This window comes from Berghia stephanieae, chromosome 3 (assembly GCF_034508935.2).
Source record: "Berghia stephanieae isolate SIO BIC M18660-M18661 chromosome 3, UCSD_Bste_1.3, whole genome shotgun sequence".
Taxonomy (NCBI): Eukaryota; Metazoa; Mollusca; class Gastropoda; order Nudibranchia; family Aeolidiidae; genus Berghia; species Berghia stephanieae.
Genome location: NC_088362.1, coordinates 30,411,165 through 30,426,164, shown reverse-complemented (window position 1 = coordinate 30,426,164; position 15,000 = coordinate 30,411,165). Strand labels below are relative to the sequence as shown.

The 15,000-nt window shown below is 37.9% G+C and overlaps 1 protein-coding gene across 1 annotated transcript in view; it reads left to right on the top strand.

Annotated features, from left to right (window-relative positions):
* LOC144967519 (pyrokinin-1 receptor-like) overlaps nt 1–15,000 on the top strand; it is a 215,208-nt gene that overhangs the window by 135,091 nt on the left and 65,117 nt on the right. The gene's annotated exons all lie outside the window — the stretch shown is intronic.

Below are 15,000 nucleotides of genomic sequence, written 5' to 3'. Positions count from 1 at the left end.
TTATAAGTTTATATCCCTTCAAATATCGGTCGATTTAATTGATCCTCGCCCTCACCCTCGCACATCTCGGCAAAAAACTCTCAAATCTGGTATCAAGGAAAACTTCGCGAAGTCCCAGGTTTGAGAGGTTTTTTTTTATCAAGATGAGGGTTATTTAAATCGATCAATATTTGAAGGACGAGATTTAAAGCCGAATTTCTTAATACGAGTTTTTTCCAGAGTACGGTTAAGGGTGTAAAATTCCAAAACCTTTATAGTTAGAATGAAGTTGGCGTCACTCGGGTCTTTGCTATTGTTTTTTTTGTTTGTTTGTTTTTTTTTTTTTTGCCATCCGTGTTTGTGTGTAATTCTCACTAAACTGTATTAACCAGACCACAAACGTTAATGTTACACATAATTTTGTGTGTTGGTCCGTTATAATTCCGGATGGCAATGTTGTGAGCTCCTTAGCCAAACGCACACTATCTATAGTCGCTTTTCTGCAAATCCTTTATCGCTATAAGAGGACATAATTAATTCAGAAAAGTGAGTGGAGCACGCACTTATGTTGACAATAACAGAAAATGAAGTGAGTAGAAAGTAGAAACTAGAAAGGGACAGAGGACAATGCAGTCGACTGCATATCGTCCTCTCACGCCAGGCAGAGTTGTCGTGCAAGTAAAGTCGAGGGTTTGACCCCCCCCCCCCCCTTTCCTACTTACTTCATTTCTTTTTAGAATAAAACATTATCTCACAAAAACAAACACTATACATTTGACTGTTTTCTTCTAGGGCCAAGAATTTCGTCCACTCTCTCCTTACCAATTATACTACTGATTTTGACTTTGTGTTGTTTTTAGGTATTTTACGGTGCTTTTAACACATTTTGATTCTTTCGGTGTCAGTAAAAAAGGAATAAAATGAATTAGTCTAAGTATTCTAGATTTACTATCTATATTATTGTTATTGAAGTGCGTTTCAACCAGTGTATAGATAGTATGCAGATGACGTCACCCAGGTCTTTGTTATTGTTTTTGCCATCCGCGTTTGTGAGTTGTTCTCACTAAACTGTATTAACCAGACTATAAAAGTTCATGGTTACACAGAGTTTGTGTGTTGGTCCGTTATACTTCCGGATGGCAATGTTGTGAACTCCTCGGCCAAGCGCATTCTATCTATACTATTAATTTTTTTTATTTGTAGGGGTATTTGGTGGTGGGGGGGGGGGTGGGGGGGGGGCTGTTCTTGTTTTGTTTTGTTTTAAAATTTCTTTTCTTATTTAATTTGACCTCTAGTTGTCCCGCCCGTGCGAACCCAATATTAAGTAATACAGAAATGTCAATTTGAAATATAGGTCGTAGGATAAATGATGATGCTCTCCTTGAATAGATTCAGACAAAAAAGTCGGGTTTAATAATTGATATTCAGTCTAAGATAGATAAGGGCTGCCTACTCGAGTCTCGAGTCGGAAATGAGTCCGTGAGTGATAGGAATGAATTACATTCATTTATATTCCTGGAGGTCGTGATACGTCTCAAACACACACACACACACACACACACACACACACACACATACACACACAGTAAGTGTGAGTGAGTGAGTGGGTCGTGGGAGGTGTCACGGGTGTGAACTCATGATCTGACAGGTTTTTATTAAGGGTTAACGATGAACACTTTGGGTAAATTAAACTCTTCGTTCTATGTATAGATAGTATGCAGATGACGTCACTCAGGCCTTTGTTATTGTTTTTGCCATCCGCGTTTGTGAGTTGTTCTCACTAAACTGGATTAACCAGACTATAAAAGTTCATGGTTACACAGAGTTTGTGTGTTGGTCCGTTATACTTCCGGATGGCAATGTTGTGAACTCCTTGGCCAAGCGCATTCTATCTATAGGATAATTATCCCCCCCCCCCCCCCGAACGTCATCCAATCCAAACACACACGCACGCTTTTCGCTCTTCAATTCCTCATTCGTTTTGTCAACACTTTTGACCACATAACTGCCCTACTTTGGGGAAACGCTAATTCAAAAATTTCACCAGAAAAGTCGTCCTACCTACTAATATCAATTTAAATGAACCTGCAGCTATGTGGTCTTGTGGTATGACACTCGCTTTCAGATGGGAAGGTCCTGGGTTCGAGCCTCGCTTAGCGCATAGTTGAGTCATTGGAAAAGGCTCTTTACTCACACTCTCTCATCGTACTCAGGTGTGAAATGACCGTTAACAGCGTTGTCCCTGTCTGAAAAAAATGTAATATCGCCTAACAGGCGTCATGTCTCGTCTTACATTTTAAGTGTTTCTGTTTGCCAGGGACCCCTTGTAAAGCGCTTTGAGCACGTTTAGTGAATATTGCGCTATATAAATGCTCAATTGTTTTTTAAACCTCATATTGGCACAAACTCTCACACCTAGGATCTCCGAGGGGTCATTTAAATCGATCGATCTGGCAAAACATTTTCAAAAACAAATGTTAAAAAAAAAAAAAATTAAAATTGAGCTTTATATAGCGCAATATCCACTAAATGTGCTCAAAGCGCTTTACAAGGGGTCCCTGGTCAACAGCAACATTTAACATGTAGGACGGGACATGTTTCCAAACACGGCAGTCAATGGGTTAATGCAAACTCACGTCTATCATTCTTATCAACGGCACCATGCGCCGTCACAATTCGGCAAGATTGGCCCAGAGGGCGTTGAGCAATTCAAAAATGACAGGTCTAAATCGAGTGGAAATATATAAACCAATTATTTTCCGGGCATAATATTATTATATTTCCGTATTTTATCATTAAAAAAAAAATTAATAAAAAAATTGAGCTTCATATAGAGCAATATCCACTTAATGTGCTCAAAGCGCTTTACAAGGGGTCCCTGGTCAACAGAACATTTTTCATGTAGGACGGGACATGTCGCCTGTTTAGGCGATATTGCAATTTTTCGGACAAAGACAACGCTGTTAACGGTCAGGTACTCATTTTACACCTGGGTACGGTGAGAGAAAGTGAGTAAAGAGACTTTTCCAAGGACTGAACTACGCGCCGAGCGCGAAGCTCGAACCCAGGACCTTCCGATCCGAAAGCGAATGTCCTACCACTGGACGACATAGCCGCATGCTCTTAACGCTCTCCTTACCACCTATCGGAAAATCGTCACATTCGTTACGATACTACCAACATTTTTTAAATTCAAATTTCTCTTGTACTACATCATAAAATTTAAAGAAAGTGAACAGTGTGTTGTAGAGCATGTTTTGCTTAAGACATTATTTATCGCAAGAACTTTACTGCTGTTGTGTAAAATATGTTAGTTGGGTGTGAAGTTTTGGGGGAAAATCCTGAAAATGGCTGGTATTGAGAGTTAAAGTTAATTTTGAGCATTTATATAAATAGCACAATATACACTAAACGTGTTTCAAAGCGTTTTACCAGAGGTACTAAGTCAACAGAAACTCATAACATATACCACGAGACATGAAGCTTTTTTTGGCGATATTACAACTTGTTTTTCGACAGAGACAACGCTGGCAACGTTAAGGTACTCATTTTACACCTGATTAAGGTGAGAGTATATGAGTAAAGGGCCTTTCCAAAGGACTCAACTATGCGGCGTTCAGAGCGGTACTCGAAACCTGGAGCTTCCGATCCGAAGGCACACCAATGGACCACATAGCCACACATTCTAAAACCTTGAAATGATGCCTAGAGCAGCTCATATTGCATGTGATGTTGGCGCTATATAATTATTATCACTGGAGTATTTCCGTGGCTAACGTGGACATTTGGCGCAGCATCAGCAATCCTTATCATTCGGACTCGATACGACGCCGGGAAGTGGCTCTTATGTGCGGTTATGTAGTCTAGTGGTATGATGCACGGAAGGTCCAGAGCTCGAATCTCCCTCTAAGCGCCGCAAAGTTGAGTCCTTGGATATGGCTCTTTATTCACATTCTCTCACCGTACTCAGGTGTAAAGTGAGTACCTGGCCGTGAACAATGTTGGGGTTTTGTCTGAAACATTTTGTAAAATCGCCTAACATGCGTATTGTCTCGTCCTATGTTAAGTGTTGTTGTTGGCTGGGGACCCCTTGAAAAGCGCCTTGAGCACGTTTGGCTGATATATTACGTTATATGAATGCTCAGGGTTTTTACAATTTGTTACAAAGCTGTTACCGGCCAGGTACTCATATAATTCAACAGAATGTAAGGAATGACTCTTTCTCAAGAACTCAACTTTGCGCCGCTCGAAGCGGTATTCAAACCCTGGACCTACAAGGCATAAGACGAGTGTCTTGTACGGCTATGTGGTCTTGTGGTATGAAACTCGCTTTCGGATCGGATGGACCTGGGTTCGAGCCTCGCTCGGCGCATAGTTGAGTCCTTGGAAAAGACCCTTTACTCAATTCTCTCACCGTACTCAGGAGCAAACTGAGTAGCTAGCCGTTAACAGCGTTTTCTCTGTGGAAAAAAAAAATGTAAAATCGCCTTACGCGTCATCTCATGTTGCTGTTGGTCAGGGACCCCATGTAGAGCGCTTTGAGCACGTTTTATGGATATTCCGGTATATAAAAGCTCAAGTTTTTTTTATTTTCGTCACACGAAAGTTAAGAAAACAAAATAGGTCATCTTTTCTGTGCTGGATTGTGAGATGCTGTCATTTGGGGTCTCTTTCAAGATATTTAATCAATCAAAGAAAAGAAGGCAGTCGAAGAAATCATCCGTCTTGTCATTATGAGTAAACAAGGGGGGATAATATTGGAACACAAAAAAATGGCAGCGATATCGAAAGTAGGGTTATATATCGGGCAGCCAAAGATTGCATTGCGATGCATTCTCCGTTTGATTAACCGATGTATTGGCATTTCGATTCATGGTCATCCGACTGCCAGGCCTCGGTTGACCATCTATTCTTCTATGGAGTCCAGTTAACCCTCTCCTTACCGGCCATTTTCCGGATGTCCCCCCAAAACTTCACACCCAACCTATACAAAAATAAATTAATTTCACTTAAACACAAAAGCTGTTAGTTCTTGCTTTAGGTTTGTTTTGTTTTGTTTTGTTTTGTTTTTTGTTTTTTGTTTTTTTTTTGCTAAACAATCTCTTCAACACAGTGTTAATCTACTTTAACTATAGCAAATATTTTTGTTCAAATAATCTGATGTACAAAAGAAAATTGAATGACAAAAAAGTTGGCTGCATCGTAACAAATTTAACGATTTTCCTACGGGTGGTAAGGAGGGGGTTAAGACATAGTACTTTGAAATAAATTAAAACATTTGTAAAAATGTTGGCAGGAAGATATTATATAACTCACTTGATGACGTACAATAAGAGAAGGAGTACATATGAAATTACCTCGGCACCCCAGGAATATTGCTCAGTGTTGAGGAAGTGATTCAATGATATTATAATGAATAACCTGATTGATTTTCTTTATAATAATAATAATAATAATAATAATAATAATAATAATAATAATAATAATAATAATAATAATAATAATAATAATAATAGATCTTCATTGTCCATAAATATGGCAATTTGTCATTTAATTACACTTGTTATAACGTTAAACGATAACTGTAACATTGAACAGATATTTCACTCCTACTTATTTTTTCTCTCTCTCTCTCTCATTCTCTCTCTCTCTCTCTCTCTCTCTCTCTCTCTCTCTCTCTCTCTCTCTCTCTCTCTCTCTCTTCCTCTCTTTCTTTCACACGTGAGATATACACAACATAAACATATTCATTTCGTTTTCAATTTGTTACGATTGTGGCAATTCGACACCAAAAATTATCATCATTGTCAATTAGTATTGTAAATGATGACAACAATACTTTTCAAATATTGGCCAAGGTCATATTAACCCTCTCCTTACCAGCTAATTTCAGAATTTTCCCCAAAACTTCGCATCCACCCAACACAAAAGCATACATTTCTTACTCAAACAGAAAAGCAACAAGCACATTCTATACTTAATATTGTTCGACAATATGAGCTCTATTACAGAATGTTAAGTTTTTATAGCTATAGCAAAACGAAATGAAATCTGGATGAGAAAAGTGACGGTTGCATCGTAACAAATGTGACGATTTTTCAATAGGTGGTAAGGAAAGAGCTAATCACACTCACTCATACCATTCTTCTTCCTACGACACACAATCTAAATCAATGGTAAGGAGAGAGTTAATCACACTCACTCATACCATTCTTCTTCCTACGGCACACAATCTAAATCAATTTTATCCATGTGCACATCGTTAATTTATCTCTTCAACAAGACAGCCGTGGACCATGGACCAGAATGACCAGAAATATAAACGACCGGAAGTAGAGAAGTCATGGAACTCTCCTATTAATGGAGTATGGAATAGTATATTGGTAATGTACCGCCTGTGGCAACCAACTGGAATGGGTAGAGAATATGTGTGCGTAGCCGTTCTGGGCTTGACTATAGTCTTCTTTAGTTACACGTTTGTGTTTACGAAGGCTGTGGCTTGAAGCAAGCAATTTACAGGGTGCTTACCCGTATTTCCTTTTGTTTTGTTTCATTTTTACGTTGTGAGCTGAGCCAATGGAAATGGTTCCCTTGAGCTGTATACTGCGTTCTGATTGGTTTTCCCCGAAACAATAGTAGGGCGGATCTTAACTTGGGTTAGTCTATAAAACAAGGGTCAAGAGAGGTCAGTAGTTTACACTTCTGTGCCGTTAAATAGTTCCACATCTGACCGATAATCAGGTCTGAGGTTCGGTCCCCGTTCAAAACATGCAGGGTTTTTTTTTTGAATGATTGTTGTCATGTATTTTTTCCCTGCTTTCATACAAACATTTTCGGATTTTAAACCATCATATCATTCAGGGGTTTACGAAATCTAAATAGTCTTCGGAACCATTAGTCCCATGGAGCCTGACTAGAACGGACGATAGTAATTAGATGCTACCCTTTGGAAAGGATGCTAGTCAATTGCAAAGTATTTTCCGCCAGATCTAAAAGACCCGGGTACCCTTCCATTGCTGGGTGGAGGGTAATGAAAAATCTCGACCGGCTGGGATCGATTCCGTCTCATTGCTTGTGAAGTGAGTGCTCTATCAATTGAGCTATCACGATCCTTGATGAAGAATGAGCAGGCATATAAACGTCCGGAACTAAACAAAAAATGTCATGGAACTCTTCTATTATAAAGTATGGAATAGTATAATGATAATGTACTCCCTCAGCCAGCCAACTGAAATGGGTAGAGAATGTCTGTGTGCGTAGCCGTTCTGTGCTCGAGGCAAGCGATCAAAAGGGTGGTTACCGTATTTCCTTTTTAGTTTTGTTTCATTTTTACGTTGTAAGCAAGCTGAACAAATCAAAATTCCTTTTTGGAGCTGTACTTCTTTCTGACTATACACATCTCCCCCCCCCCCCCCCCCCACCTCCTACTCCCCTTGCTTCCTCCACAGTGCTTCATCGCCAAAAATTCTGCCATTGTTTTTGGAAACACAGAAATGTTAACCAAATGTGACCCAACGTCTCAAAACGGTATCAAGTCGGGATGAATCAGATGCTAAAAAGTCAAATTAAAACTGAACTGGTCAAAATATATATTATTGGTATTTAGCACTCTAAAATATGATATTCATTCTCCTAAATAAAGCGTATAAACTCAACGCAAGTCTGATATTTCGGGCTACAGTTTTCAGCATCTTAATCATCCCGACTAAAAACCGTTTTGAGACGTTGGCTCACCAATATCACATACTGTGTTCTTCAGTAACACGGCAGGATATTCCTTGGATTCCCTGATCTTCTTCCTTGTGATGTTTCGGGCTGGTTTTCTAGGTGTTCTGAGACAATGTGAAAGCTTCGATGTAATATACGAAAAAACCCCAGATAAAATGGACGTTTCGGGTTTCCCCTTTATCAACAAAACAGGATGAATGAAACACCATAGATATGTGAGATAAAGTGGTTAGTGGAGTTGTTAAGAAGATTAAAGAAAAACATTGCGATTGGACAGGGAATAGTACGAAGTCCAGTGTTCTGATTGCTTTTCTAGAAACAAAAATGATAAGGGGCCACAACTCCAACGGTATTGAAAATACAGTTCAAGTGTTTTTAGAGATGTAAAATAAACTTAAACTAAACCATTTATATAGCGCAATATTCACTTTTTTAACTCTCTCCTTACCGATCATTTCCAGTATTTTCCCAAAATTGCAGGCTTACCCAGCAGAAAGATGGATTTTTGAAACTCAAACAATATCTCTACAAAACAACTTGCTTTATGTTTTTATTTATTAAACAAGGGTCATTGTGATCTACAAAATACTCTGAATAAAAAATGTATACTGTGTCGTAACAAATGTGACGATTTTGCAGTAGGTGGTAAGGAGAGGGTTGAAATAGTGACTTATGTTTTCTAAACCATCAATTTCCTGATTGTAATCTTTTTGATTTCAAACTCAATTTCCTTCATCTGGACTATTTCTACATAATAAAAATTGAGCTTTTATATAGCGCAATATCCACTAAACGTGCTCAAAGCGCTTTACAACGGGTCCATGGTCAACAGCAACATTTAATATGTAGGACAGGACACGACGCCTGTTAGGCGATATTACCATTTTTTTTCGGACAGAGACAACACTGTTAACGGCCAGGTACTCATTTTACACTTAAGTACGGTGAGAGAAAGTGAGTAAAGAACATTTTCCAAGGGCTCAACTATGCACCGAGCAAGGCTCGAACCAAGGACCTTCCCATCCCAAAACGAGTGTCATACCACTAGACCACACAGTCGCACAATATCATAATACCAGAATGACAGTATGAATCGCAATAAATAGTCTTTTCTTTTATGTCCACCCAACCAAGATGTTATGCATGTCCTCTACATGTTTGGTGTTGCTGTTGGCTAAGTGCCCTTTGTGAAGCGCTTTGAGCAAGTTTAGTGAATATTGCGCTATATAAATGCAAGTTTCTTTTAATTCCCAATAACACTGTCCACTCTGATACCCTTACGTGGCGACTGGACACATTTGACCTTTAAGAATGAACTCGGCACAATGGTGGTCATTGCCCTTGTGTGATAAATGGCTGCTAGCGAAATTCCATGTAGAATTATGTCAACAACACTTGATGTACACCCATAAATATTCATTTAGAGTCTTTAACACATCCCATAGTATTATGAGAGCTTGTAAGGATTTCTCACGCTGTTGCTATGCGACTCATCTCAATAAAAAAGAACGAGACATGACGTCTGTTAGACGATATCATATTTTTCCCCATAGAGAAAACGCTGTTAACGGCCAGACATTAAAGTAAAGCCCTTTGAGCACGTTTAGTGGATATTTCGCTATATAAAAGCTCACGATTTTTCACGATGTGACCCATCTTGTCGATATGGTGGTATACGTCCAAATTAACTGGATACAAGAGACTGAGTTGGGGGTCAGAATGATAACATCTAAAAGATAAACTTGAAATCCAGTCTCAAGTCCCAGGTTAAATCAAAGAAATCTTTCAGAGTCCATACACTCCGAGTAAATTCCAGTTTCCCGGGCTATAGCAATTGCTTGCTGTCCTTTAGACTGGATGCTCGTCTATCGCAACTCGCTTTCCGTCATGTTTACCAGACCCAGTTACTCAATCACTGCGGGGTGGACAGTCTGGTCATGAAAAAAAATCGACTTCACTCGGGATTGATCTCGGTCCTTATGGATGGGAAGCGAGAGCTCTTCCAACTGAGTTATCTTGACCCACAATGCCACACAAGAGCTGTTCGGATTTATGAAGCCGTACCATGTTAAAAAATTAAAATTTTAAACAATCAGCTTTTCTATAGCGCAATGTCCACTAAACGTGCCAAAGCGCTTTACAAGGGGTCCCTGGCAAACAGCAACATTTAACATGTAGGACAAGACATGACACCTGTTAGGCGATATTATATTTTTATTCGGACAGAGACAACGCTGTTAACGGCCAGGTACTCATTTTACACCTGAGTACACCGGTGAGAGAATGTGAGTAAAGAGCCTTTTAAAAAAGGACTCAATTATGCGCCGAGCGTGGCTCGAACCCAGGACCTTCCGATCCGAAAGCGAGTGTCATACCACTAAACCACATAGCCGCACATGTTAAACCTTCAATTTAACAACTCCTATGTTTCATACCGTCACATCAGATGCAATGATATTGAAAACGACTTTCAAATTCGTACTGGAAAATTAAAAAAAAATAAATAGAAATTTATGAATAAGGTAGGCCGAAATTTTTAGGATGATTTTTTTTTTTTTTAAGATTTTAAAATTTATTAATTTTTTTTATTTATTCATTTATTTATGTATTTATTTATGTATTTGTTTATTTATTTATTTATTTATCTATCTACTATTTATTAATTCATTTATTTATGTTTTTTAAAAATATTCTGTTACGTACATGTTTTTTTTCAGATCTTAATATTACTCCAGTTTCTATTCCTTACAAAATACCGTGTTGAGAGGATCGGTCAGAAATGAATTAACGTTAGAAGAATAGTAATATCATATCATTTTCATATCATGATCTAGATATAGTGAAAGGTTCAAGAATTCTTTACATATATCTTAATTATTCAACAGTGTTTACATATGAACGTATGCACACGCTCCCCCCCCCCCCCCCCCCCCCCGAACCCCACCTCCACCGCTCAGCCTTAATGTCTCTTAATATTATTTGCATGATGGGGTTAAGGAGGACATAGGACTTGTCCTAATTTGACCAATCATCAGTTGGAAAGTTCCAGGGCAGAGGGCAAAGGTCAACATTACTTGACACGGGTCTACAAATAAACCATTCCAATACTGGTTCTGATCTGACAAGAGTCAGCTGAAGACGGAATGATAAATCTGCTATTTTGTGCGGCTATGTGATGTAGTGGTGTGACACTCGCTTTCGGATCAGAAGGTCCTGGGTTCGAGCCAGCCTCGCTCGGCGCACAGTTGAGTCATTGGAAGAGGCTCTTTACTCACATTCTCTCACCGTATCAGGAGTAAAATGAGTACCTGGCTGTTAGCAGTGTTCTCTCCGTCTGAAATATTGTAATATCGTCTAACGGGCGTCATGTCTCTATAATATGTTACGTGTTGTTGTTGTTGGCCAGGAACCCTTATAAAGCGCTTTGAGCACGTTTAGTGGATATTGCTCTTTATAAATGCTCTAGTTTTCTAAGGAAAGACTGGAATAACCCAGGCGTCAGTCGCAGTGCAGCACCGGAAAGTGCAAGGGCGAGGTGGCACGCTCAAGGCCATGCAGCAGCGTTGTGAGCAGTTGAGCTTGGTGCCTTTTGGGTATGATACAAAATCACGCTGCCCCCAACTTTTCTGTTTATAGCTACATAGTCCAACTGTCCAATCGCTTTATGGCATCAGACTTACCCTGATATTATTTCGTTTTGGAACAAAAAAGGCGGTGTTTCTTTTTTGGAAACCCGCCGAAATCCGCCGAAAGCTGCCGAAACCCGCCGAAACTCGACAAAGTTATGAGACGTAATAGGCAGCAGTGGGGAGTGAACCTGTGACTCAGGGAACTGTACACCATTGGGATAGTGAACCTGTGACCTGGGTTTCGGCGGGCTTCGTAAAAAAGAAATACCCCTCAAAAAGGTAATAGAAGATTTACAAGAAGTCTTGATCAATATGGCGCTGTACACAATAACAATCCGTTGTTTATCCCCCTCCTTACCAACTATAGGAAAATCGTCACATTCGTTACGATACAACCAACATTTTTCTTATTCAAATTTCTTTTGTACATCATAAAATTTAAAGAAAATGAACAGGGTGTTGTAGAGCATGTTTTGCTAAAGATATTGTGTATCGCAATAATTTACTGCAATTGTGTTTGAGTGATAAAAAACTATTTTTGTGGTATGAAGATTTCGGGAAAATCCTGAAAATAGCTGGCCTGGTAAGGAGAGAGTTAACACTTTCCTTACCAGCAATTTTCAGAATTTTCCCCAACATTTCACACCAACTAACACAAAAATAGTTCTTATTTTACTCAAACAGAAAAGCAAAAAATACATTATATGCATAATATTGATCAGCAAAATGAACTCTATACAACACAGTGTCACGTTTTTATAGCTATAATAAAAAATGTCTTTAGATTGTGTGATTACAAAAGAAATCTGAATGATAAAAGTACTGGTTGGATGGTAACGATTGGGCACAATTCCCTATGGTTGGAAAGAGAGGGTTAAATCTAAAAGGATCAATCAATCCATTGTTCAGTTCTGAAAAAGATCAATCATTTCATTGTTCAATTTTGAAAACGATCAACCCGTACAATGTTCAATTCTGAAATAGATCAATCCGTCCCATTGATCGGGGACGAATGGATGAGCAAACAACATTGTACAAACAATGCAAATATTGTTGGGAGTTTTACCACACCATATCAGTGTTATATCCATTCTTACCTTCAATATCTTGTGCGGCTATGGGGTCTAGTGGTATGAAACTCGCTTTCGGATTAAAGTCCTGGGTCCTGAGTTCGAGCCGCCTCGCTCGGCGCAAAGTTGAGTCCTTGGAGAAGGATCTTTACTCACAATCTCTCACCGTACTCAGGTGTAAAATGAGTACCTGGCCGTTAACAGCGTTATCCCTGTCCGGAAAAAAATGCAATATCACCTTACAGGCGTCATGTCTCGTTCTACATGTTACTTGTTGCTGTTGGTCAGGGACCTCTTGTAAAGCGCTTAGAGCACATTAAGAAGATATTGCGCTATATGAAAGCTTAAGCTAACTCAAGCAAATAAGATTGTGCAAATATTGCAAATATTGTTGGGTTTTTTTTTTCTTCACCTTATCAGTTTTCTATCCCTTCTTATCTTCAATATTAACACGTCAGCATTCCAATTATCAATACACAAAACAGAAGTCCATGTAAAGAACGAGGAGAATTCAGAATATTTAACAAGTTATAACTGCCCTACTCTGGAAAGACACGTATTTAAAAATTTGGCCAGAAGAATGGCCCTTCAAATATCGAGCGATTTAAAGTACACTTATCTTGGAAAAATATCGATCGATTTAAAGTAGGTTCATCATGAAAAAAAAAACGCTCAAACCTAAGACTTGTAAAGGTTTCATTGACGTATGAGGTTTGAGAGTGTTTGCTGAGGTGAAGGTAGTTTGAATCGATCAATTTTTTTGAAAGACGAGTTTGGTTTTATTTTATTTTTTTTTGCCAAATTTCTAAATATATGTATGCCTTTCTAAATTACGGCAGTGAAATGGTTACTAATAACAACAACGAAAAAAAAACGAAAAAAAAAAAAAAAAACCCAAAAAATACACCCCCCCCCCCCCCCCCCCCCCCCCCCCATTAAAATCGCACACAAGGTAATCAATAATCAAATTTCACAGCTAAGGTACAGAAAACGCCAGAACAATGGGAAGTAAACACGATATGCTATATCATGAATATGTTTCAACCCTTTCCTTACCGGCCATTTTCAGAATTTCCCCCAAAATTGAACACCCACCACTAAAAATAGATTTTAAAAAACTCAAACAGAAAAGCAACAAATACATTCTATGCATAATATTGATCGGCAAAATGAACTCTACAACACAGTGTCAAGTTTTTATAGTAGCTATAAATCAGCATTTTATTTAAATTGTGTGATTTACAAAATAAGTCTGAATGATATATAAAAGTGCTGGTTGTATGGTAATGAATGTGACGATTTTCCTATGGTTGGTAATGAGATGGTTAAAGAAGAAACCCGGAACCTTCTCCATTGTATATATCTATTTCATTCTTCTATAATAATATGGTCTCCAAGTGAAAAACATATCAACAAGTCCTGTATCAAACAGTAAAAATATAGATAAGTATTAAATACGCTTATAATTCAATACTTATCTTTATTTTGTTTTCTTCGAGCTTCAAGCAGCAACATTTTCATTTTAATGTATCAAACAGTAGCATTCGAAAAATGAAGAACAAAAAAGAAACCATCTCCAACCCCCTCACCTATTCTTCCTAAAAGAAAAGAAAAGAAAAAAAAATAAATTAATTTAAAAAAAAAAAATATATATATACAACACACACACACACACACATATATATATATATATATATATATATATATATATATATAATATATATATATATAATAATAATAATAATAGATCTTTATTGTCCATAAATATGGCAATTTGTCATTTAGTTACACTTGTTATAATGTTAAACGATAACTAAGATTGAACAGATATTTCACTCCTACTTATTTTTCTCTCTCTCCCTCCCTCTCTCTCTCTCTCTCTCTCTCTCCTCCTCTTCTCTCTCTCTCTCTCTCTCTCTCTTTTCTTTCTTTCACACGTGCGATATACACAACATAAACATATTCATTTCGTTTTCAATTTGTTACGATTGTGGCAATTCGACACCAAAAATTATCATCATTATCAATTGGTCAGTTAATCTTACATTAAATAAATTAATCAGTTAATCAGTCAACGAATCAATCCTTGGTTTTTCTGTACCATATGAAATATTCAAAATTTTTATTGCTGATGGAACGAACGTTGATTTATACTTGTTAGTTCTACATTTAATCTGACAAAACCTTCTCCCAGATGGTAAAAGACTAAATTCATGGTATAAAATATGTTTTTTATTGTTGGTAATTGAGAATGCTTTCCTTTCTATTGCTTTTCCATGAATTCTTTCTACTCCATCAAGAGGATGGTTTATTATTTTGATGCCTCTTTGATAGATTTTGAAATTTTTGATTTATCTTTAAGTCGGCATCCTCCAAACCATATGGTGCAGCCAAACGCAATTACACTTTTAATCAATGAGTCATAAACTCTTAACATAGTTTTCTTCCTTACTTGAAATGTTCTCAATTTCCTTAGGATGTATAATCTTTGGGCAACTTTCTTAGATATTATATTAATATGTCGAGAGAAATTGAAATATATATACATATAGGAGATTTTCCCTGGCGACTAGTAGTTGTTTTGTGATTTGGTA